Raw genomic sequence first — 26,694 nt, 5'->3', positions numbered from 1 at the left:
TAGCAAGCTTCAGGATTTTGGAATAGACAGCAACATCACAAACCAGTTTGTGTCACATGACACCAGTAGCTACTCAGTTATTAACTGCTTTCAGATACTAAATCTATCACTCTTTGTTTTGCACTAGCAATTCTTCCTGTAATAACAACATTCACCAAACTGGATTACATCTGACTGACATTTCACAGGAACATAACTACAGCTACTAACACAATGCTGACCTGGTTTCTCTTACCACATGTCCCCTCAACATTTTAGGCTCATTCACACATCTCCATCACAGTGTTTCACTGTTGCCAAGTAGACCTGCCCTGTGTAAACTTGGATCAACACAAATATATCACCTGGTATTGTACTGAAAGCGGAACTATGTCCATCATTCCTACTACTACCTCACACAACTCGCATTCACCCATCCATGCGCTAGTAGTGACCTACACTGCTGTGTTTCAAAGTGTGCAATATGAATGGTGTTTTTAATGGTTCGTGAGGCTACTGTGTCTCTTTTTGCAGTCACTATTGTCTTCTGGCGCCATTGGATGAATAGGAGTTACTCAATAATTTAGATGGTCACACACTGTGTCTTCTTGTGCTGTACTTGATGTGTGAGTTAAAAGTTGCCTTGCACTCTGTCATTAAATCGATTAGTATCGTGAGAAAGTACCACTGAAAGAGTAATGCAATTTGTGTTAGCAGTGAAGACAGTTTCGCAAAAATATTCGCTTGTTTTGAGAGTCTTCAAGACCTGCTACCAGCTCCAATCAGCGCCATTTATCCCACACATTAGAGAAGTGTGTTTCATAGGTATGCCTATAAGACACTAAACTCGGAATGTGAGAACATGGCGACAATACGTGCCATCACGTCTTGCTGCCGCCTAGCGGCAGCTGTGTGAACCTGCTGCTGCTGCTCTGGGTGGATGCTGCGAGAGCAAGCGACTCTACGATCTAAGTTTTACATCCAATACTGCCAAATAATACAGTTAACAGAGCTGCCACTTACTAAGAACGACACCTCGCAGTAATTAATTCACAGATTAGCACTCGGCAGGCCTTGTGTTCCTCGCCAGAGCTGCGTAAAGCTACGTCCAAGCCGAACCATATTTGACGCGACGCCATAACTATATATACAATTTCAGAGGGCTCCTCGAATGTACTCGCTTCGGCGGTACATATACTAAAATTGGAACGATACAGAGAAGATTAGCATGGCCCCTGCGCAAGGATGACACGCAAAATCGTGAAGCGTTCCACATTTTTTTCGCAATCTCACTCTCTCATGTCTCACATCAGCTGCTAATACCCTCAGCCACCTACACAAGTTTCGCTTCATATCTGCACCCACTTGTCACAAACTATGCTGTCCATTTACGCAGTTCTCCTCCACTCTCTTTCATTCACAACAGAACATGATAAAACTGGCAATAAACCTATCCCTTACATCACCAATGCACATCTAAAATGTCACTCTAATAACAACTCAGCAAGCACACCAAAACCACAACTACACTGACACAAGTACATGTCACTAGCACCCCTTCAGCTCATTCACAAACCTGACACAAATCACAGCCAGTCTAAGACTAAGCCTAGCACAGGCAAAAGCCTCTTCTCTTCCTCAGTATCACACTCTGCTGTCACAACATCTCTTCCTACTGTCTCAATCACGTCATTTCATAACACACACCTACTGCCACACACAACATTTGGAAACCTTACATCAACTTTACACAAGATAGCTGCATGTTCCAAATCTTTCTCACTCACATACTTTCACTCACACTACTGCTTAAATACACTCTAGCGCTCTAAAATTAGCTTGCATTACCTAATATTTATTTTTCTCTAACGCCTACAAAGCTTCTGGTGCCTGTATGCCACTATCACATACTGACTGCACACAGACCCACAACATTTAACTTTATTCATCTTCATGGCTGCAGCTGATGCCATAATTGTTTCAGCACCATAAATAAACATGTGAAGGAAGATGTCTCTTTAATCATTAAGTGTGCAAGCTACCCCTTTACAGGAAGTTCATTTAACATTATGTTTCAAGTAACTTTCCTAGTGGCCTTGCTATCCAGCTGCAGCCTCATAATACAGACTGCAGGTGACACCTCATCAGATTCTTAACTGAAGCATATCTGCCTGTGTAATAAGCCACTGCCCTTCACCTAAAAACCAACTATTACAGCAAATCTGTGGTGCACAAGCATGTCATGTACAAATTTCACTGGTGTGACGCACAAAGTATTTTCCCACATGTCTGGCAATCTGCCACTACATATAGTTACCTAGCTTAAATTCAAAAGTGTCAGCCAATGAATACCACAACACTGAAGTGTTTAGAAAGCAGACCAGTATGCTAGTATTAACATATAGTATTTAGATGTGAGGCTCTACTATTTTGACAGCACTTTGAATCCCATCAATGTCATACAAGTCGATGCTGTTCACAATTACAGCTGATGCACCTCTCATCCTGTGTCTAGCAGAAAGATTGGACAAACCCTGCATGCAATATTCATCATGTCACATACACAGAAGCTCTAGCACATAAGCAGATACAGAGGCAGTCAAGACACAAAACACTAGCAAGCTTCAGGATTTTGGAATAGACAGCAACATCACAAACCAGTTTGTGTCACATGACACCAGTAGCTACTCAGTTATTAACTGCTTTCAGATACTAAATCTATCACTCTTTGTTTTGCACTAGCAATTCTTCCTGTAATAACAACATTCACCAAACTGGATTACATCTGACTGACATTTCACAGGAACATAACTACAGCTACTAACACAATGCTGACCTGGTTTCTCTTACCACATGTCCCCTCAACATTTTAGGCTCATTCACACATCTCCATCACAGTGTTTCACTGTTGCCAAGTAGACCTGCCCTGTGTAAACTTGGATCAACACAAATATATCACCTGGTATTGTACTGAAAGCGGAACTATGTCCATCATTCCTACTACTACCTCACACAACTCGCATTCACCCATCCATGCGCTAGTAGTGACCTACACTGCTGTGTTTCAAAGTGTGCAATATGAATGGTGTTTTTAATGGTTCGTGAGGCTACTGTGTCTCTTTTTGCAGTCACTATTGTCTTCTGGCGCCATTGGATGAATAGGAGTTACTCAATAATTTAGATGGTCACACACTGTGTCTTCTTGTGCTGTACTTGATGTGTGAGTTAAAAGTTGCCTTGCACTCTGTCATTAAATCGATTAGTATCGTGAGAAAGTACCACTGAAAGAGTAATGCAATTTGTGTTAGCAGTGAAGACAGTTTCGCAAAAATATTCGCTTGTTTTGAGAGTCTTCAAGACCTGCTACCAGCTCCAATCAGCGCCATTTATCCCACACATTAGAGAAGTGTGTTTCATAGGTATGCCTATAAGACACTAAACTCGGAATGTGAGAACATGGCGACAATACGTGCCATCACGTCTTGCTGCCGCCTAGCGGCAGCTGTGTGAACCTGCTGCTGCTGCTCTGGGTGGATGCTGCGAGAGCAAGCGACTCTACGATCTAAGTTTTACATCCAATACTGCCAAATAATACAGTTAACAGAGCTGCCACTTACTAAGAACGACACCTCGCAGTAATTAATTCACAGATTAGCACTCGGCAGGCCTTGTGTTCCTCGCCAGAGCTGCGTAAAGCTACGTCCAAGCCGACCCATATTTGACGCGACGCCATAACTATATATACAATTTCAGAGGGCTCCTCGAATGTACTCGCTTCGGCGGTACATATACTAAAATTGGAACGATACAGAGAAGATTAGCATGGCCCCTGCGCAAGGATGACACGCAAAATCGTGAAGCGTTCCACATTTTTTTCGCAATCTCACTCTCTCATGTCTCACATCAGCTGCTAATACCCTCAGCCACCTACACAAGTTTCGCTTCATATCTGCACCCACTTGTCACAAACTATGCTGTCCATTTACGCAGTTCTCCTCCACTCTCTTTCATTCACAACAGAACATGATAAAACTGGCAATAAACCTATCCCTTACATCACCAATGCACATCTAAAATGTCACTCTAATAACAACTCAGCAAGCACACCAAAACCACAACTACACTGACACAAGTACATGTCACTAGCACCCCTTCAGCTCATTCACAAACCTGACACAAATCACAGCCAGTCTAAGACTAAGCCTAGCACAGGCAAAAGCCTCTTCTCTTCCTCAGTATCACACTCTGCTGTCACAACATCTCTTCCTACTGTCTCAATCACGTCATTTCATAACACACACCTACTGCCACACACAACATTTGGAAACCTTACATCAACTTTACACAAGATAGCTGCATGTTCCAAATCTTTCTCACTCACATACTTTCACTCACACTACTGCTTAAATACACTCTAGCGCTCTAAAATTAGCTTGCATTACCTAATATTTATTTTTCTCTAACGCCTACAAAGCTTCTGGTGCCTGTATGCCACTATCACATACTGACTGCACACAGACCCACAACATTTAACTTTATTCATCTTCATGGCTGCAGCTGATGCCATAATTGTTTCAGCACCATAAATAAACATGTGAAGGAAGATGTCTCTTTAATCATTAAGTGTGCAAGCTACCCCTTTACAGGAAGTTCATTTAACATTATGTTTCAAGTAACTTTCCTAGTGGCCTTGCTATCCAGCTGCAGCCTCATAATACAGACTGCAGGTGACACCTCATCAGATTCTTAACTGAAGCATATCTGCCTGTGTAATAAGCCACTGCCCTTCACCTAAAAACCAACTATTACAGCAAATCTGTGGTGCACAAGCATGTCATGTACAAATTTCACTGGTGTGATGCACAAAGTATTTTCCCACATGTCTGGCAATCTGCCACTACATATAGTTACCTAAATTAAATTCAAAAGTGTCAGCCAATGAATACCACAACACTGAAGTGTTTAGAAAGCAGACCAGTATGCTAGTATTAACATATAGTATTTAGATGTGAGGCTCTACTATTTTGACAGCACTTTGAATCCCATCAATGTCATACAAGTCGATGCTGTTCACAATTACAGCTGATGCACCTCTCATCCTGTGTCTAGCAGAAAGATTGGACAAACCCTGCATGCAATATTCATCATGTCACATACACAGAAGCTCTAGCACATAAGCAGATACAGAGGCAGTCAAGACACAAAACACTAGCAAGCTTCAGGATTTTGGAATAGACAGCAACATCACAAACCAGTTTGTGTCACATGACACCAGTAGCTACTCAGTTATTAACTGCTTTCAGATACTAAATCTATCACTCTTTGTTTTGCACTAGCAATTCTTCCTGTAATAACAACATTCACCAAACTGGATTACATCTGACTGACATTTCACAGGAACATAACTACAGCTACTAACACAATGCTAACCTGGTTTCTCTTACCACATGTCCCCTCAACATTTTAGGCTCATTCACACATCTCCATCACAGTGTTTCACTGTTGCCAAGTAGACCTGCCCTGTGTAAACTTGGATCAACACAAATATATCACCTGGTATTGTACTGAAAACGGAACTATGTCCATCATTCCTACTACTACCTCACACAACTCGCATTCACCCATCCATGCGCTAGTAGTGACCTACACTGCTGTGTTTCAAAATGTGCAATATGAATGGTGTTTTTAATGGTTCGTGAGGCTACTGTGTCTCTTTTTGCAGTCACTATTGTCTTCTGGCGCCATTGGATGAATAGGAGTTACTCAATAATTTAGATGGTCACACACTGTGTCTTCTTGTGCTGTACTTGATGTGTGAGTTAAAAGTTGCCTTGCATTCTGTCATTAAATCGATTAGTATCGTGAGAAAGTACCACTGAAAGAGTAATGCAATTTGTGTTAGCAGTGAAGACAGTTTCGCAAAAATATTCGCTTGTTTTGAGAGTCTTCAAGACCTGCTACCAGCTCCAATCAGCGCCATTTATCCCACACATTAGAGAAGTGTGTTTCATAGGTATGCCTATAAGACACTAAACTCGGAATGTGAGAACATGGCGACAATACGTGCCATCACGTCTTGCTGCCGCCTAGCGGCAGCTGTGTGAACCTGCTGCTGCTGCTCTGGGTGGATGCTGCGAGAGCAAGCGACTCTACGATCTAAGTTTTACATCCAATACTGCCAAATAATACAGTTAACAGAGCTGCCACTTACTAAGAACGACACCTCGCAGTAATTAATTCACAGATTAGCACTCGGCAGGCCTTGTGTTCCTCGCCAGAGCTGCGTAAAACTACGTCCAAGCCGAACCATATTTGACGCGACGCCATAACTATATATACAATTTCAGAGGGCTCCTCGAATGTACTCGCTTCGGCGGTACATATACTAAAATTGGAACGATACAGAGAAGATTAGCATGGCCCCTGCGCAAGGATGACACGCAAAATCGTGAAGCGTTCCACATTTTTTTCGCAATCTCACTCTCTCATGTCTCACATCAGCTGCTAATACCCTCAGCCACCTACACAAGTTTCGCTTCATATCTGCACCCACTTGTCACAAACTATGCTGTCCATTTACGCAGTTCTCCTCCACTCTCTTTCATTCACAACAGAACATGATAAAACTGGCAATAAACCTATCCCTTACATCACCAATGCACATCTAAAATGTCACTCTAATAACAACTCAGCAAGCACACCAAAACCACAACTACACTGACACAAGTACATGTCACTAGCACCCCTTCAGCTCATTCACAAACCTGACACAAATCACAGCCAGTCTAAGACTAAGCCTAGCACAGGCAAAAGCCTCTTCTCTTCCTCAGTATCACACTCTGCTGTCACAACATCTCTTCCTACTGTCTCAATCACGTCATTTCATAACACACACCTACTGCCACACACAACATTTGGAAACCTTACATCAACTTTACACAAGATAGCTGCATGTTCCAAATCTTTCTCACTCACATACTTTCACTCACACTACTGCTTAAATACACTCTAGCGCTCTAAAATTAGCTTGCATTACCTAATATTTATTTTTCTCTAACGCCTACAAAGCTTCTGGTGCCTGTATGCCACTATCACATACTGACTGCACACAGACCCACAACATTTAACTTTATTCATCTTCATGGCTGCAGCTGATGCCATAATTGTTTCAGCACCATAAATAAACATGTGAAGGAAGATGTCTCTTTAATCATTAAGTGTGCAAGCTACCCCTTTACAGGAAGTTCATTTAACATTATGTTTCAAGTAACTTTCCTAGTGGCCTTGCTATCCAGCTGCAGCCTCATAATACAGACTGCAGGTGACACCTCATCAGATTCTTAACTGAAGCATATCTGTCTGTGTAATAAGCCACTGCCCTTCACCTAAAAACCAACTATTACAGCAAATCTGTGGTGCACAAGCATGTCATGTACAAATTTCACTGGTGTGACGCACAAAGTATTTTCCCACATGTCTGGCAATCTGCCACTACATATAGTTACCTAGCTTAAATTCAAAAGTGTCAGCCAATGAATACCACAACACTGAAGTGTTTAGAAAGCAGACCAGTATGCTAGTATTAACATATAGTATTTAGATGTGAGGCTCTACTATTTTGACAGCACTTTGAATCCCATCAATGTCATACAAGTCGATGCTGTTCACAATTACAGCTGATGCACCTCTCATCCTGTGTCTAGCAGAAAGATTGGACAAACCCTGCATGCAATATTCATCATGTCACATACACAGAAGCTCTAGCACATAAGCAGATACAGAGGCAGTCAAGACACAAAACACTAGCAAGCTTCAGGATTTTGGAATAGACAGCAACATCACAAACCAGTTTGTGTCACATGACACCAGTAGCTACTCAGTTATTAACTGCTTTCAGATACTAAATCTATCACTCTTTGTTTTGCACTAGCAATTCTTCCTGTAATAACAACATTCACCAAACTGGATTACATCTGACTGACATTTCACAGGAACATAACTACAGCTACTAACACAATGCTGACCTGGTTTCTCTTACCACATGTCCCCTCAACATTTTAGGCTCATTCACACATCTCCATCACAGTGTTTCACTGTTGCCAAGTAGACCTGCCCTGTGTAAACTTGGATCAACACAAATATATCACCTGGTATTGTACTGAAAGCGGAACTATGTCCATCATTCCTACTACTACCTCACACAACTCGCATTCACCCATCCATGCGCTAGTAGTGACCTACACTGCTGTGTTTCAAAGTGTGCAATATGAATGGTGTTTTTAATGGTTCGTGAGGCTACTGTGTCTCTTTTTGCAGTCACTATTGTCTTCTGGCGCCATTGGATGAATAGGAGTTACTCAATAATTTAGATGGTCACACACTGTGTCTTCTTGTGCTGTAATTGATGTGTGAGTTAAAAGTTGCCTTGCACTCTGTCATTAAATCGATTAGTATCGTGAGAAAGTACCACTGAAAGAGTAATGCAATTTGTGTTAGCAGTGAAGACAGTTTAGCAAAAATATTCGCTTGTTTTGAGAGTCTTCAAGACCTGCTACCAGCTCCAATCAGCGCCATTTATCCCACACATTAGAGAAGTGTGTTTCATAGGTATGCCTATAAGACACTAAACTCGGAATGTGAGAACATGGCGACAATACGTGCCATCACGTCTTGCTGCCGCCTAGCGGCAGCTGTGTGAACCTGCTGCTGCTGCTCTGGGTGGATGCTGCGAGAGCAAGCGACTCTACGATCTAAGTTTTACATCCAATACTGCCAAATAATACAGTTAACAGAGCTGCCACTTACTAAGAACGACACCTCGCAGTAATTAATTCACAGATTAGCACTCGGCAGGCCTTGTGTTCCTCGCCAGAGCTGCGTAAAGCTACGTCCAAGCCGAACCATATTTGACGCGACGCCATAACTATATATACAATTTCAGAGGGCTCCTCGAATGTACTCGCTTCGGCGGTACATATACTAAAATTGGAACGATACAGAGAAGATTAGCATGGCCCCTGCGCAAGGATGACACGCAAAATCGTGAAGCGTTCCACATTTTTTTCGCAATCTCACTCTCTCATGTCTCACATCAGCTGCTAATACCCTCAGCCACCTACACAAGTTTCGCTTCATATCTGCACCCACTTGTCACAAACTATGCTGTCCATTTACGCAGTTCTCCTCCACTCTCTTTCATTCACAACAGAACATGATAAAACTGGCAATAAACCTATCCCTTACATCACCAATGCACATCTAAAATGTCACTCTAATAACAACTCAGCAAGCACACCAAAACCACAACTACACTGACACAAGTACATGTCACTAGCACCCCTTCAGCTCATTCACAAACCTGACACAAATCACAGCCAGTCTAAGACTAAGCCTAGCACAGGCAAAAGCCTCTTCTCTTCCTCAGTATCACACTCTGCTGTCACAACATCTCTTCCTACTGTCTCAATCACGTCATTTCATAACACACACCTACTGCCACACACAACATTTGGAAACCTTACATCAACTTTACACAAGATAGCTGCATGTTCCAAATCTTTCTCACTCACATACTTTCACTCACACTACTGCTTAAATACACTCTAGCGCTCTAAAATTAGCTTGCATTACCTAATATTTATTTTTCTCTAACGCCTACAAAGCTTCTGGTGCCTGTATGCCACTATCACATACTGACTGCACACAGACCCACAACATTTAACTTTATTCATCTTCATGGCTGCAGCTGATGCCATAATTGTTTCAGCACCATAAATAAACATGTGAAGGAAGATGTCTCTTTAATCATTAAGTGTGCAAGCTACCCCTTTACAGGAAGTTCATTTAACATTATGTTTCAAGTAACTTTCCTAGTGGCCTTGCTATCCAGCTGCAGCCTCATAATACAGACTGCAGGTGACACCTCATCAGATTCTTAACTGAAGCATATCTGCCTGTGTAATAAGCCACTGCCCTTCACCTAAAAACCAACTATTACAGCAAATCTGTGGTGCACAAGCAAGTCATGTACAAATTTCACTGGTGTGACGCACAAAGTATTTTCCCACATGTCTGGCAATCTGCCACTACATATAGTTACCTAAATTAAATTCAAAAGTGTCAGCCAATGAATACCACAACACTGAAGTGTTTAGAAAGCAGACCAGTATGCTAGTATTAACATATAGTATTTAGATGTGAGGCTCTACTATTTTGACAGCACTTTGAATCCCATCAATGTCATACAAGTCGATGCTGTTCACAATTACAGCTGATGCACCTCTCATCCTGTGTCTAGCAGAAAGATTGGACAAACCCTGCATGCAATATTCATCATGTCACATACACAGAAGCTCTAGCACATAAGCAGATACAGAGGCAGTCAAGACACAAAACACTAGCAAGCTTCAGGATTTTGGAATAGACAGCAACATCACAAACCAGTTTGTGTCACATGACACCAGTAGCTACTCAGTTATTAACTGCTTTCAGATACTAAATCTATCACTCTTTGTTTTGCACTAGCAATTCTTCCTGTAATAACAACATTCACCAAACTGGATTACATCTGACTGACATTTCACAGGAACATAACTACAGCTACTAACACAATGCTGACCTGGTTTCTCTTACCACATGTCCCCTCAACATTTTAGGCTCATTCACACATCTCCATCACAGTGTTTCACTGTTGCCAAGTAGACCTGCCCTGTGTAAACTTGGATCAACACAAATATATCACCTGGTATTGTACTGAAAGCGGAACTATGTCCATCATTCCTACTACTACCTCACACAACTCGCATTCACCCATCCATGCGCTAGTAGTGACCTACACTGCTGTGTTTCAAAGTGTGCAATATGAATGGTGTTTTTAATGGTTCGTGAGGCTACTGTGTCTCTTTTTGCAGTCACTATTGTCTTCTGGCGCCATTGGATGAATAGGAGTTACTCAATAATTTAGATGGTCACACACTGTGTCTTCTTGTGCTGTACTTGATGTGTGAGTTAAAAGTTGCCTTGCACTCTGTCATTAAATCGATTAGTATCGTGAGAAAGTACCACTGAAAGAGTAATGCAATTTGTGTTAGCAGTGAAGACAGTTTCGCAAAAATATTCGCTTGTTTTGAGAGTCTTCAAGACCTGCTACCAGCTCCAATCAGCGCCATTTATCCCACACATTAGAGAAGTGTGTTTCATAGGTATGCCTATAAGACACTAAACTCGGAATGTGAGAACATGGCGACAATACGTGCCATCACGTCTTGCTGCCGCCTAGCGGCAGCTGTGTGAACCTGCTGCTGCTGCTCTGGGTGGATGCTGCGAGAGCAAGCGACTCTACGATCTAAGTTTTACATCCAATACTGCCAAATAATACAGTTAACAGAGCTGCCACTTACTAAGAACGACACCTCGCAGTAATTAATTCACAGATTAGCACTCGGCAGGCCTTGTGTTCCTCGCCAGAGCTGCGTAAAGCTACGTCCAAGCCGAACCATATTTGACGCGACGCCATAACTATATATACAATTTCAGAGGGCTCCTCGAATGTACTCGCTTCGGCGGTACATATACTAAAATTGGAACGATACAGAGAAGATTAGCATGGCCCCTGCGCAAGGATGACACGCAAAATCGTGAAGCGTTCCACATTTTTTTCGCAATCTCACTCTCTCATGTCTCACATCAGCTGCTAATACCCTCAGCCACCTACACAAGTTTCGCTTCATATCTGCACCCACTTGTCACAAACTATGCTGTCCATTTACGCAGTTCTCCTCCACTCTCTTTCATTCACAACAGAACATGATAAAACTGGCAATAAACCTATCCCTTACATCACCAATGCACATCTAAAATGTCACTCTAATAACAACTCAGCAAGCACACCAAAACCACAACTACACTGACACAAGTACATGTCACTAGCACCCCTTCAGCTCATTCACAAACCTGACACAAATCACAGCCAGTCTAAGACTAAGCCTAGCACAGGCAAAAGCCTCTTCTCTTCCTCAGTATCACACTCTGCTGTCACAACATCTCTTCCTACTGTCTCAATCACGTCATTTCATAACACACACCTACTGCCACACACAACATTTGGAAACCTTACATCAACTTTACACAAGATAGCTGCATGTTCCAAATCTTTCTCACTCACATACTTTCACTCACACTACTGCTTAAATACACTCTAGCGCTCTAAAATTAGCTTGCATTACCTAATATTTATTTTTCTCTAACGCCTACAAAGCTTCTGGTGCCTGTATGCCACTATCACATACTGACTGCACACAGACCCACAACATTTAACTTTATTCATCTTCATGGCTGCAGCTGATGCCATAATTGTTTCAGCACCATAAATAAACATGTGAAGGAAGATGTCTCTTTAATCATTAAGTGTGCAAGCTACCCCTTTACAGGAAGTTCATTTAACATTATGTTTCAAGTAACTTTCCTAGTGGCCTTGCTATCCAGCTGCAGCCTCATAATACAGACTGCAGGTGACACCTCATCAGATTCTTAACTGAAGCATATCTGCCTGTGTAATAAGCCACTGCCCTTCACCTAAAAACCAACTATTACAGCAAATCTGTGGTGCACAAGCAAGTCATGTACAAATTTCACTGGTGTGACGCACAAAGTATTTTCCCACATGTCTGGCAATCTGCCACTACATATAGTTACCTAAATTAAATTCAAAAGTGTCAGCCAATGAATACCACAACACTGAAGTGTTTAGAAAGCAGACCAGTATGCTAGTATTAACATATAGTATTTAGATGTGAGGCTCTACTATTTTGACAGCACTTTGAATCCCATCAATGTCATACAAGTCGATGCTGTTCACAATTACAGCTGATGCACCTCTCATCCTGTGTCTAGCAGAAAGATTGGACAAACCCTGCATGCAATATTCATCATGTCACGTACACAGAAGCTCTAGCACATAAGCAGATACAGAGGCAGTCAAGACACAAAACACTAGCAAGCTTCAGGATTTTGGAATAGACAGCAACATCACAAACCAGTTTGTGTCACATGACACCAGTAGCTACTCAGTTATTAACTGCTTTCAGATACTAAATCTATCACTCTTTGTTTTGCACTAGCAAATCTTCCTGTAATAACAACATTCACCAAACTGGATTACATATGACTGACATTTCACAGGAACATAACTACAGCTACTAACACAATGCTAACCTGGTTTCTCTTACCACATGTCCCCTCAACATTTTAGGCTCATTCACACATCTCCATCACAGTGTTTCACTGTTGCCAAGTAGACCTGCCCTGTGTAAACTTGGATCAACACAAATATATCACCTGGTATTGTACTGAAAACGGAACTATGTCCATCATTCCTACTACTACCTCACACAACTCGCATTCACCCATCCATGCGCTAGTAGTGACCTACACTGCTGTGTTTCAAAGTGTGCAATATGAATGGTGTTTTTAATGGTTCGTGAGGCTACTGTGTCTCTTTTTGCAGTCACTATTGTCTTCTGGCGCCATTGGATGAATAGGAGTTACTCAATAATTTAGATGGTCACACACTGTGTCTTCTTGTGCTGTACTTGATGTGTGAGTTAAAAGTTGCCTTGCACTCTGTCATTAAATCGATTAGTATCGTGAGAAAGTACCACTGAAAGAGTAATGCAATTTGTGTTAGCAGTGAAGACAGTTTCGCAAAAATATTCGCTTGTTTTGAGAGTCTTCAAGACCTGCTACCAGCTCCAATCAGCGCCATTTATCCCACACATTAGAGAAGTGTGTTTCACAGGTATGCCTATAAGACACTAAACTCGGAATGTGAGAACATGGCGACAATACGTGCCATCACGTCTTGCTGCCGCCTAGCGGCAGCTGTGTGAACCTGCTGCTGCTGCTGCTCTGGGTGGATGCTGCGAGAGCAAGCGACTCTACGATCTAAGTTTTACATCCAATACTGCCAAATAATACAGTTAACAGAGCTGCCACTTACTAAGAACGACACCTCGCAGTAATTAATTCACAGATTAGCACTCGGCAGGCCTTGTGTTCCTCGCCAGAGCTGCGTAAAGCTACGTCCAAGCCGAACCATATTTGACGCGACGCCATAACTATATATACAATTTCAGAGGGCTCCTCGAATGTACTCGCTTCGGCGGTACATATACTAAAATTGGAACGATACAGAGAAGATTAGCATGGCCCCTGCGCAAGGATGACACGCAAAATCGTGAAGCGTTCCACATTTTTTTCGCAATCTCACTCTCTCATGTCTCACATCAGCTGCTAATACCCTCAGCCACCTACACAAGTTTCGCTTCATATCTGCACCCACTTGTCACAAACTATGCTGTCCATTTACGCAGTTCTCCTCCACTCTCTTTCATTCACAACAGAACATGATAAAACTGGCAATAAACCTATCCCTTACATCACCAATGCACATCTAAAATGTCACTCTAATAACAACTCAGCAAGCACACCAAAACCACAACTACACTGACACAAGTACATGTCACTAGCACCCCTTCAGCTCATTCACAAACCTGACACAAATCACAGCCAGTCTAAGACTAAGCCTAGCACAGGCAAAAGCCTCTTCTCTTCCTCAGTATCACACTCTGCTGTCACAACATCTCTTCCTACTGTCTCAATCACGTCATTTCATAACACACACCTACTGCCACACACAACATTTGGAAACCTTACATCAACTTTACACAAGATAGCTGCATGTTCCAAATCTTTCTCACTCACATACTTTCACTCACACTACTGCTTAAATACACTCTAGCGCTCTAAAATTAGCTTGCATTACCTAATATTTATTTTTCTCTAACGCCTACAAAGCTTCTGGTGCCTGTATGCCACTATCACATACTGACTGCACACAGACCCACAACATTTAACTTTATTCATCTTCATGGCTGCAGCTGATGCCATAATTGTTTCAGCACCATAAATAAACATGTGAAGGAAGATGTCTCTTTAATCATTAAGTGTGCAAGCTACCCCTTTACAGGAAGTTCATTTAACATTATGTTTCAAGTAACTTTCCTAGTGGCCTTGCTATCCAGCTGCAGCCTCATAATACAGACTGCAGGTGACACCTCATCAGATTCTTAACTGAAGCATATCTGCCTGTGTAATAAGCCACTGCCCTTCACCTAAAAACCAACTATTACAGCAAATCTGTGGTGCACAAGCAAGTCATGTACAAATTTCACTGGTGTGACGCACAAAGTATTTTCCCACATGTCTGGCAATCTGCCACTACATATAGTTACCTAAATTAAATTCAAAAGTGTCAGCCAATGAATACCACAACACTGAAGTGTTTAGAAAGCAGACCAGTATGCTAGTATTAACATATAGTATTTAGATGTGAGGCTCTACTATTTTGACAGCACTTTGAATCCCATCAATGTCATACAAGTCGATGCTGTTCACAATTACAGCTGATGCACCTCTCATCCTGTGTCTAGCAGAAAGATTGGACAAACCCTGCATGCAATATTCATCATGTCACATACACAGAAGCTCTAGCACATAAGCAGATACAGAGGCAGTCAAGACACAAAACACTAGCAAGCTTCAGGATTTTGGAATAGACAGCAACATCACAAACCAGTTTGTGTCACATGACACCAGTAGCTACTCAGTTATTAACTGCTTTCAGATACTAAATCTATCACTCTTTGTTTTGCACTAGCAAATCTTCCTGTAATAACAACATTCACCAAACTGGATTACATATGACTGACATTTCACAGGAACATAACTACAGCTACTAACACAATGCTAACCTGGTTTCTCTTACCACATGTCCCCTCAACATTTTAGGCTCATTCACACATCTCCATCACAGTGTTTCACTGTTGCCAAGTAGACCTGCCCTGTGTAAACTTGGATCAACACAAATATATCACCTGGTATTGTACTGAAAACGGAACTATGTCCATCATTCCTACTACTACCTCACACAACTCGCATTCACCCATCCATGCGCTAGTAGTGACCTACACTGCTGTGTTTCAAAGTGTGCAATATGAATGGTGTTTTTAATGGTTCGTGAGGCTACTGTGTCTCTTTTTGCAGTCACTATTGTCTTCTGGCGCCATTGGATGAATAGGAGTTACTCAATAATTTAGATGGTCACACACTGTGTCTTCTTGTGCTGTACTTGATGTGTGAGTTAAAAGTTGCCTTGCACTCTGTCATTAAATCGATTAGTATCGTGAGAAAGTACCACTGAAAGAGTAATGCAATTTGTGTTAGCAGTGAAGACAGTTTCGCAAAAATATTCGCTTGTTTTGAGAGTCTTCAAGACCTGCTACCAGCTCCAATCAGCGCCATTTATCCCACACATTAGAGAAGTGTGTTTCACAGGTATGCCTATAAGACACTAAACTCGGAATGTGAGAACATGGCGACAATACGTGCCATCACGTCTTGCTGCCGCCTAGCGGCAGCTGTGTGAACCTGCTGCTGCTGCTGCTCTGGGTGGATGCTGCGAGAGCAAGCGACTCTACGATCTAAGTTTTACATCCAATACTGCCAAATAATACAGTTAACAGAGCTGCCACTTACTAAGAACGACACCTCGCAGTAATTAATTCACAGATTAGCACTCGGCAGGCCTTGTGTTCCTCGCCAGAGCTGCGTAAAGCTACGTCCAAGCCGAACCATATTTGACGCGACGCCATAACTATATATACAATTTCAGAGGGCTCCTCGAATGTACTCGCTTCGGCGGTACATATACTAAAATTGGAACGATACAGAGAAGATTAGCATGGCCCCTGCGCAAGGATGACACGCAAAATCGTGAAGCGTTCCACATTTTTTTCGCAATCTCACTCTCTCATGTCTCACATCAGCTGCTAATACCCTCAGCCACCTACACAAGTTTCGCTTCATATCTGCACCCACTTGTCACAAACTATGCTGTCCATTTACGCAGTTCTCCTCCACTCTCTTTCATTCACAACAGAACATGATAAAACTGGCAATAAACCTATCCCTTACATCACCAATGCACATCTAAAATGTCACTCTAATAACAACTCAGCAAGCACACCAAAACCACAACTACACTGACACAAGTACATGTCACTAGCACCCCTTCAGCTCATTCACAAACCTGACACAAATCACAGCCAGTCTAAGACTAAGCCTAGCACAGGCAAAAGCCTCTTCTCTTCCTCAGTATCACACTCTGCTGTCACAACATCTCTTCCTACTGTCTCAATCACGTCATTTCATAACACACACCTACTGCCACACACAACATTTGGAAACCTTACATCAACTTTACACAAGATAGCTGCATGTTCCAAATCTTTCTCACTCACATACTTTCACTCACACTACTGCTTAAATACACTCTAGCGCTCTAAAATTAGCTTGCATTACCTAATATTTATTTTTCTCTAACGCCTACAAAGCTTCTGGTGCCTGTATGCCACTATCACATACTGACTGCACACAGACCCACAACATTTAACTTTATTCATCTTCATGGCTGCAGCTGATGCCATAATTGTTTCAGCACCATAAATAAACATGTGAAGGAAGATGTCTCTTTAATCATTAAGTGTGCAAGCTACCCCTTTACAGGAAGTTCATTTAACATTATGTTTCAAGTAACTTTCCTAGTGGCCTTGCTATCCAGCTGCAGCCTCATAATACAGACTGCAGGTGACACCTCATCAGATTCTTAACTGAAGCATATCTGCCTGTGTAATAAGCCACTGCCCTTCACCTAAAAACCAACTATTACAGCAAATCTGTGGTGCACAAGCAAGTCATGTACAAATTTCACTGGTGTGACGCACAAAGTATTTTCCCACATGTCTGGCAATCTGCCACTACATATAGTTACCTAAATTAAATTCAAAAGTGTCAGCCAATGAATACCACAACACTGAAGTGTTTAGAAAGCAGACCAGTATGCTAGTATTAACATATAGTATTTAGATGTGAGGCTCTACTATTTTGACAGCACTTTGAATCCCATCAATGTCATACAAGTCGATGCTGTTCACAATTACAGCTGATGCACCTCTCATCCTGTGTCTAGCAGAAAGATTGGACAAACCCTGCATGCAATATTCATCATGTCACATACACAGAAGCTCTAGCACATAAGCAGATACAGAGGCAGTCAAGACACAAAACACTAGCAAGCTTCAGGATTTTGGAATAGAGAGCAACATCACAAACCAGTTTGTGTCACATGACACCAGTAGCTACTCAGTTATTAACTGCTTTCAGATACTAAATCTATCACTCTTTGTTTTGCACTAGCAATTCTTCCTGTAATAACAACATTCACCAAACTGGATTACATCTGACTGACATTTCACAGGAACATAACTACAGCTACTAACACAATGCTGACCTGGTTTCTCTTACCACATGTCCCCTCAACATTTTAGGCTCATTCACACATCTCCATCACAGTGTTTCACTGTTGCCAAGTAGACCTGCCCTGTGTAAACTTGGATCAACACAAATATATCACCTGGTATTGTACTGAAAGCGGAACTATGTCCATCATTCCTACTACTACCTCACACAACTCGCATTCACCCATCCATGCGCTAGTAGTGACCTACACTGCTGTGTTTCAAAGTGTGCAATATGAATGGTGTTTTTAATGGTTCGTGAGGCTACTGTGTCTCTTTTTGCAGTCACTATTGTCTTCTGGCGCCATTGGATGAATAGGAGTTACTCAATAATTTAGATGGTCACACACTGTGTCTTCTTGTGCTGTACTTGATGTGTGAGTTAAAAGTTGCCTTGCACTCTGTCATTAAATCGATTAGTATCGTGAGAAAGTACCACTGAAAGAGTAATGCAATTTGTGTTAGCAGTGAAGACAGTTTCGCAAAAATATTCGCTTGTTTTGAGAGTCTTCAAGACCTGCTACCAGCTCCAATCAGCGCCATTTATCCCACACATTAGAGAAGTGTGTTTCATAGGTATGCCTATAAGACACTAAACTCGGAATGTGAGAACATGGCGACAATACGTGCCATCACGTCTTGCTGCCGCCTAGCGGCAGCTGTGTGAACCTGCTGCTGCTGCTCTGGGTGGATGCTGCGAGAGCAAGCGACTCTATGATCTAAGTTTTACATCCAATACTGCCAAATAATACAGTTAACAGAGCTGCCACTTACTAAGAACGACACCTCGCAGTAATTAATTCACAGATTAGCACTCGGCAGGCCTTGTGTTCCTCGCCAGAGCTGCGTAAAGCTACGTCCAAGCCGAACCATATTTGACGCGACGCCATAACTATATATACAATTTCAGAGGGCTCCTCGAATGTACTCGCTTCGGCGGTACATATACTAAAATTGGAACGATACAGAGAAGATTAGCATGGCCCCTGCGCAAGGATGACACGCAAAATCGTGAAGCGTTCCACATTTTTTTCGCAATCTCACTCTCTCATGTCTCACATCAGCTGCTAATACCCTCAGCCACCTACACAAGTTTCGCTTCATATCTGCACCCACTTGTCACAAACTATGCTGTCCATTTACGCAGTTCTCCTCCACTCTCTTTCATTCACAACAGAACATGATAAAACTGGCAATAAACCTATCCCTTACATCACCAATGCACATCTAAAATGTCACTCTAATAACAACTCAGCAAGCACACCAAAACCACAACTACACTGACACAAGTACATGTCACTAGCACCCCTTCAGCTCATTCACAAACCTGACACAAATCACAGCCAGTCTAAGACTAAGCCTAGCACAGGCAAAAGCCTCTTCTCTTCCTCAGTATCACACTCTGCTGTCACAACATCTCTTCCTACTGTCTCAATCACGTCATTTCATAACACACACCTACTGCCACACACAACATTTGGAAACCTTACATCAACTTTACACAAGATAGCTGCATGTTCCAAATCTTTCTCACTCACATACTTTCACTCACACTACTGCTTAAATACACTCTAGCGCTCTAAAATTAGCTTGCATTACCTAATATTTATTTTTCTCTAACGCCTACAAAGCTTCTGGTGCCTGTATGCCACTATCACATACTGACTGCACACAGACCCACAACATTTAACTTTATTCATCTTCATGGCTGCAGCTGATGCCATAATTGTTTCAGCACCATAAATAAACATGTGAAGGAAGATGTCTCTTTAATCATTAAGTGTGCAAGCTACCCCTTTACAGGAAGTTCATTTAACATTATGTTTCAAGTAACTTTCCTAGTGGCCTTGCTATCCAGCTGCAGCCTCATAATACAGACTGCAGGTGACACCTCATCAGATTCTTAACTGAAGCATATCTGCCTGTGTAATAAGCCACTGCCCTTCACCTAAAAACCAACTATTACAGCAAATCTGTGGTGCACAAGCAAGTCATGTACAAATTTCACTGGTGTGACGCACAAAGTATTTTCCCACATGTCTGGCAATCTGCCACTACATATAGTTACCTAAATTAAATTCAAAAGTGTCAGCCAATGAATACCACAACACTGAAGTGTTTAGAAAGCAGACCAGTATGCTAGTATTAACATATAGTATTTAGATGTGAGGCTCTACTATTTTGACAGCACTTTGAATCCCATCAATGTCATACAAGTCGATGCTGTTCACAATTACAGCTGATGCACCTCTCATCCTGTGTCTAGCAGAAAGATTGGACAAACCCTGCATGCAATATTCATCATGTCACGTACACAGAAGCTCTAGCACATAAGCAGATACAGAGGCAGTCAAGACACAAAACACTAGCAAGCTTCAGGATTTTGGAATAGACAGCAACATCACAAACCAGTTTGTGTCACATGACACCAGTAGCTACTCAGTTATTAACTGCTTTCAGATACTAAATCTATCACTCTTTGTTTTGCACTAGCAAATCTTCCTGTAATAACAACATTCACCAAACTGGATTACATATGACTGACATTTCACAGGAACATAACTACAGCTACTAACACAATGCTAACCTGGTTTCTCTTACCACATGTCCCCTCAACATTTTAGGCTCATTCACACATCTCCATCACAGTGTTTCACTGTTGCCAAGTAGACCTGCCCTGTGTAAACTTGGATCAACACAAATATATCACCTGGTATTGTACTGAAAACGGAACTATGTCCATCATTCCTACTACTACCTCACACAACTCGCATTCACCCATCCATGCGCTAGTAGTGACCTACACTGCTGTGTTTCAAAGTGTGCAATATGAATGGTGTTTTTAATGGTTCGTGAGGCTACTGTGTCTATTTTTGCAGTCACTATTGTCTTCTGGCGCCATTGGATGAATAGGAGTTACTCAATAATTTAGATGGTCACACACTGTGTCTTCTTGTGCTGTACTTGATGTGTGAGTTAAAAGTTGCCTTGCACTCTGTCATTAAATCGATTAGTATCGTGAGAAAGTACCACTGAAAGAGTAATGCAATTTGTGTTAGCAGTGAAGACAGTTTCGCAAAAATATTCGCTTGTTTTGAGAGTCTTCAAGACCTGCTACCAGCTCCAATCAGCGCCATTTATCCCACACATTAGAGAAGTGTGTTTCACAGGTATGCCTATAAGACACTAAACTCGGAATGTGAGAACATGGCGACAATACGTGCCATCACGTCTTGCTGCCGCCTAGCGGCAGCTGTGTGAACCTGCTGCTGCTGCTGCTCTGGGTGGATGCTGCGAGAGCAAGCGACTCTACGATCTAAGTTTTACATCCAATACTGCCAAATAATACAGTTAACAGAGCTGCCACTTACTAAGAACGACACCTCGCAGTAATTAATTCACAGATTAGCACTCGGCAGGCCTTGTGTTCCTCGCCAGAGCTGCGTAAAGCTACGTCCAAGCCGAACCATATTTGACGCGACGCCATAACTATATATACAATTTCAGAGGGCTCCTCGAATGTACTCGCTTCGGCGGTACATATACTAAAATTGGAACGATACAGAGAAGATTAGCATGGCCCCTGCGCAAGGATGACACGCAAAATCGTGAAGCGTTCCACATTTTTTTCGCAATCTCACTCTCTCATGTCTCACATCAGCTGCTAATACCCTCAGCCACCTACACAAGTTTCGCTTCATATCTGCACCCACTTGTCACAAACTATGCTGTCCATTTACGCAGTTCTCCTCCACTCTCTTTCATTCACAACAGAACATGATAAAACTGGCAATAAACCTATCCCTTACATCACCAATGCACATCTAAAATGTCACTCTAATAACAACTCAGCAAGCACACCAAAACCACAACTACACTGACACAAGTACATGTCACTAGCACCCCTTCAGCTCATTCACAAACCTGACACAAATCACAGCCAGTCTAAGACTAAGCCTAGCACAGGCAAAAGCCTCTTCTCTTCCTCAGTATCACACTCTGCTGTCACAACATCTCTTCCTACTGTCTCAATCACGTCATTTCATAACACACACCTACTGCCACACACAACATTTGGAAACCTTACATCAACTTTACACAAGATAGCTGCATGTTCCAAATCTTTCTCACTCACATACTTTCACTCACACTACTGCTTAAATACACTCTAGCGCTCTAAAATTAGCTTGCATTACCTAATATTTATTTTTCTCTAACGCCTACAAAGCTTCTGGTGCCTGTATGCCACTATCACATACTGACTGCACACAGACCCACAACATTTAACTTTATTCATCTTCATGGCTGCAGCTGATGCCATAATTGTTTCAGCACCATAAATAAACATGTGAAGGAAGATGTCTCTTTAATCATTAAGTGTGCAAGCTACCCCTTTACAGGAAGTTCATTTAACATTATGTTTCAAGTAACTTTCCTAGTGGCCTTGCTATCCAGCTGCAGCCTCATAATACAGACTGCAGGTGACACCTCATCAGATTCTTAACTGAAGCATATCTGCCTGTGTAATAAGCCACTGCCCTTCACCTAAAAACCAACTATTACAGCAAATCTGTGGTGCACAAGCAAGTCATGTACAAATTTCACTGGTGTGACGCACAAAGTATTTTCCCACATGTCTGGCAATCTGCCACTACATATAGTTACCTAAATTAAATTCAAAAGTGTCAGCCAATGAATACCACAACACTGAAGTGTTTAGAAAGCAGACCAGTATGCTAGTATTAACATATAGTATTTAGATGTGAGGCTCTACTATTTTGACAGCACTTTGAATCCCATCAATGTCATACAAGTCGATGCTGTTCACAATTACAGCTGATGCACCTCTCATCCTGTGTCTAGCAGAAAGATTGGACAAACCCTGCATGCAATATTCATCATGTCACATACACAGAAGCTCTAGCACATAAGCAGATACAGAGGCAGTCAAGACACAAAACACTAGCAAGCTTCAGGATTTTGGAATAGACAGCAACATCACAAACCAGTTTGTGTCACATGACACCAGTAGCTACTCAGTTATTAACTGCTTTCAGATACTAAATCTATCACTCTTTGTTTTGCACTAGCAAATCTTCCTGTAATAACAACATTCACCAAACTGGATTACATATGACTGACATTTCACAGGAACATAACTACAGCTACTAACACAATGCTAACCTGGTTTCTCTTACCACATGTCCCCTCAACATTTTAGGCTCATTCACACATCTCCATCACAGTGTTTCACTGTTGCCAAGTAGACCTGCCCTGTGTAAACTTGGATCAACACAAATATATCACCTGGTATTGTACTGAAAACGGAACTATGTCCATCATTCCTACTACTACCTCACACAACTCGCATTCACCCATCCATGCGCTAGTAGTGACCTACACTGCTGTGTTTCAAAGTGTGCAATATGAATGGTGTTTTTAATGGTTCGTGAGGCTACTGTGTCTCTTTTTGCAGTCACTATTGTCTTCTGGCGCCATTGGATGAATAGGAGTTACTCAATAATTTAGATGGTCACACACTGTGTCTTCTTGTGCTGTACTTGATGTGTGAGTTAAAAGTTGCCTTGCACTCTGTCATTAAATCGATTAGTATCGTGAGAAAGTACCACTGAAAGAGTAATGCAATTTGTGTTAGCAGTGAAGACAGTTTCGCAAAAATATTCGCTTGTTTTGAGAGTCTTCAAGACCTGCTACCAGCTCCAATCAGCGCCATTTATCCCACACATTAGAGAAGTGTGTTTCATAGGTATGCCTATAAGACACTAAACTCGGAATGTGAGAACATGGCGACAATACGTGCCATCACGTCTTGCTGCCGCCTAGCGGCAGCTGTGTGAACCTGCTGCTGCTGCTGCTCTGGGTGGATGCTGCGAGAGCAAGCGACTCTACGATCTAAGTTTTACATCCAATACTGCCAAATAATACAGTTAACAGAGCTGCCACTTACTAAGAACGACACCTCGCAGTAATTAATTCACAGATTAGCACTCGGCAGGCCTTGTGTTCCTCGCCAGAGCTGCGTAAAGCTACGTCCAAGCCGAACCATATTTGACGCGACGCCATAACTATATATACAATTTCAGAGGGCTCCTCGAATGTACTCGCTTCGGCGGTACATATACTAAAATTGGAACGATACAGAGAAGATTAGCATGGCCCCTGCGCAAGGATGACACGCAAAATCGTGAAGCGTTCCACATTTTTTTCGCAATCTCACTCTCTCATGTCTCACATCAGCTGCTAATACCCTCAGCCACCTACACAAGTTTCGCTTCATATCTGCACCCACTTGTCACAAACTATGCTGTCCATTTACGCAGTTCTCCTCCACTCTCTTTCATTCACAACAGAACATGATAAAACTGGCAATAAACCTATCCCTTACATCACCAATGCACATCTAAAATGTCACTCTAATAACAACTCAGCAAGCACACCAAAACCACAACTACACTGACACAAGTACATGTCACTAGCACCCCTTCAGCTCATTCACAAACCTGACACAAATCACAGCCAGTCTAAGACTAAGCCTAGCACAGGCAAAAGCCTCTTCTCTTCCTCAGTATCACACTCTGCTGTCACAACATCTCTTCCTACTGTCTCAATCACGTCATTTCATAACACACACCTACTGCCACACACAACATTTGGAAACCTTACATCAACTTTACACAAGATAGCTGCATGTTCCAAATCTTTCTCACTCACATACTTTCACTCACACTACTGCTTAAATACACTCTAGCGCTCTAAAATTAGCTTGCATTACCTAATATTTATTTTTCTCTAACGCCTACAAAGCTTCTGGTGCCTGTATGCCACTATCACATACTGACTGCACACAGACCCACAACATTTAACTTTATTCATCTTCATGGCTGCAGCTGATGCCATAATTGTTTCAGCACCATAAATAAACATGTGAAGGAAGATGTCTCTTTAATCATTAAGTGTGCAAGCTACCCCTTTACAGGAAGTTCATTTAACATTATGTTTCAAGTAACTTTCCTAGTGGCCTTGCTATCCAGCTGCAGCCTCATAATACAGACTGCAGGTGACACCTCATCAGATTCTTAACTGAAGCATATCTGCCTGTGTAATAAGCCACTGCCCTTCACCTAAAAACCAACTATTACAGCAAATCTGTGGTGCACAAGCAAGTCATGTACAAATTTCACTGGTGTGACGCACAAAGTATTTTCCCACATGTCTGGCAATCTGCCACTACATATAGTTACCTAAATTAAATTCAAAAGTGTCAGCCAATGAATACCACAACACTGAAGTGTTTAGAAAGCAGACCAGTATGCTAGTATTAACATATAGTATTTAGATGTGAGGCTCTACTATTTTGACAGCACTTTGAATCCCATCAATGTCATACAAGTCGATGCTGTTCACAATTACAGCTGATGCACCTCTCATCCTGTGTCTAGCAGAAAGATTGGACAAACCCTGCATGCAATATTCATCATGTCACATACACAGAAGCTCTAGCACATAAGCAGATACAGAGGCAGTCAAGACACAAAACACTAGCAAGCTTCAGGATTTTGGAATAGAGAGCAACATCACAAACCAGTTTGTGTCACATGACACCAGTAGCTACTCAGTTATTAACTGCTTTCAGATACTAAATCTATCACTCTTTGTTTTGCACTAGCAATTCTTCCTGTAATAACAACATTCACCAAACTGGATTACATCTGACTGACATTTCACAGGAACATAACTACAGCTACTAACACAATGCTGACCTGGTTTCTCTTACCACATGTCCCCTCAACATTTTAGGCTCATTCACACATCTCCATCACAGTGTTTCACTGTTGCCAAGTAGACCTGCCCTGTGTAAACTTGGATCAACACAAATATATCACCTGGTATTGTACTGAAAGCGGAACTATGTCCATCATTCCTACTACTACCTCACACAACTCGCATTCACCCATCCATGCGCTAGTAGTGACCTACACTGCTGTGTTTCAAAGTGTGCAATATGAATGGTGTTTTTAATGGTTCGTGAGGCTACTGTGTCTCTTTTTGCAGTCACTATTGTCTTCTGGCGCCATTGGATGAATAGGAGTTACTCAATAATTTAGATGGTCACACACTGTGTCTTCTTGTGCTGTACTTGATGTGTGAGTTAAAAGTTGCCTTGCACTCTGTCATTAAATCGATTAGTATCGTGAGAAAGTACCACTGAAAGAGTAATGCAATTTGTGTTAGCAGTGAAGACAGTTTCGCAAAAATATTCGCTTGTTTTGAGAGTCTTCAA

General features: G+C 41.9%; 10 non-coding genes across 10 annotated transcripts; all 10 read left to right on the top strand.

Moving 5' to 3' along the window:
• The first annotated feature begins 1,152 nt into the window (after positions 1 to 1,152).
• Positions 1,153 to 1,259, top strand: LOC126417602 (U6 spliceosomal RNA). Its single transcript, XR_007575687.1, has one exon. It is a non-coding gene; the product is annotated as a U6 spliceosomal RNA (small nuclear RNA).
• A 2,487-nt stretch (positions 1,260 to 3,746) lies between these two features.
• On the top strand, positions 3,747 to 3,853 carry LOC126417600 (U6 spliceosomal RNA). The gene has a single exon (XR_007575686.1). It is a non-coding gene; the product is annotated as a U6 spliceosomal RNA (small nuclear RNA).
• A 2,487-nt stretch (positions 3,854 to 6,340) lies between these two features.
• LOC126417598 (U6 spliceosomal RNA) lies at positions 6,341 to 6,447 on the top strand. The gene has a single exon (XR_007575685.1). It is a non-coding gene; the product is annotated as a U6 spliceosomal RNA (small nuclear RNA).
• Positions 6,448 to 8,934: 2,487 nt separating this feature from the next.
• Positions 8,935 to 9,041, top strand: LOC126417597 (U6 spliceosomal RNA). The gene has a single exon (XR_007575684.1). It is a non-coding gene; the product is annotated as a U6 spliceosomal RNA (small nuclear RNA).
• Positions 9,042 to 11,528: 2,487 nt separating this feature from the next.
• Positions 11,529 to 11,635, top strand: LOC126417596 (U6 spliceosomal RNA). Its single transcript, XR_007575683.1, has one exon. It is a non-coding gene; the product is annotated as a U6 spliceosomal RNA (small nuclear RNA).
• A 2,490-nt stretch (positions 11,636 to 14,125) lies between these two features.
• On the top strand, positions 14,126 to 14,232 carry LOC126417595 (U6 spliceosomal RNA). The gene has a single exon (XR_007575682.1). It is a non-coding gene; the product is annotated as a U6 spliceosomal RNA (small nuclear RNA).
• A 2,490-nt stretch (positions 14,233 to 16,722) lies between these two features.
• On the top strand, positions 16,723 to 16,829 carry LOC126417594 (U6 spliceosomal RNA). Its single transcript, XR_007575681.1, has one exon. It is a non-coding gene; the product is annotated as a U6 spliceosomal RNA (small nuclear RNA).
• Positions 16,830 to 19,316: 2,487 nt separating this feature from the next.
• Positions 19,317 to 19,423, top strand: LOC126417593 (U6 spliceosomal RNA). Its single transcript, XR_007575680.1, has one exon. It is a non-coding gene; the product is annotated as a U6 spliceosomal RNA (small nuclear RNA).
• Positions 19,424 to 21,913: 2,490 nt separating this feature from the next.
• Positions 21,914 to 22,020, top strand: LOC126417592 (U6 spliceosomal RNA). The gene has a single exon (XR_007575679.1). It is a non-coding gene; the product is annotated as a U6 spliceosomal RNA (small nuclear RNA).
• A 2,490-nt stretch (positions 22,021 to 24,510) lies between these two features.
• Positions 24,511 to 24,617, top strand: LOC126417591 (U6 spliceosomal RNA). Its single transcript, XR_007575678.1, has one exon. It is a non-coding gene; the product is annotated as a U6 spliceosomal RNA (small nuclear RNA).
• The last annotated feature ends 2,077 nt before the right edge of the window (positions 24,618 to 26,694 follow it).

This window comes from Schistocerca serialis, chromosome 8, assembly GCF_023864345.2.
Source record: "Schistocerca serialis cubense isolate TAMUIC-IGC-003099 chromosome 8, iqSchSeri2.2, whole genome shotgun sequence".
NCBI lineage: Eukaryota > Metazoa > Arthropoda > Insecta > Orthoptera > Acrididae > Schistocerca > Schistocerca serialis.
Note: the sequence above shows the minus strand (reverse complement) of the source record. Positions and strands in the feature narration are given on the sequence as shown.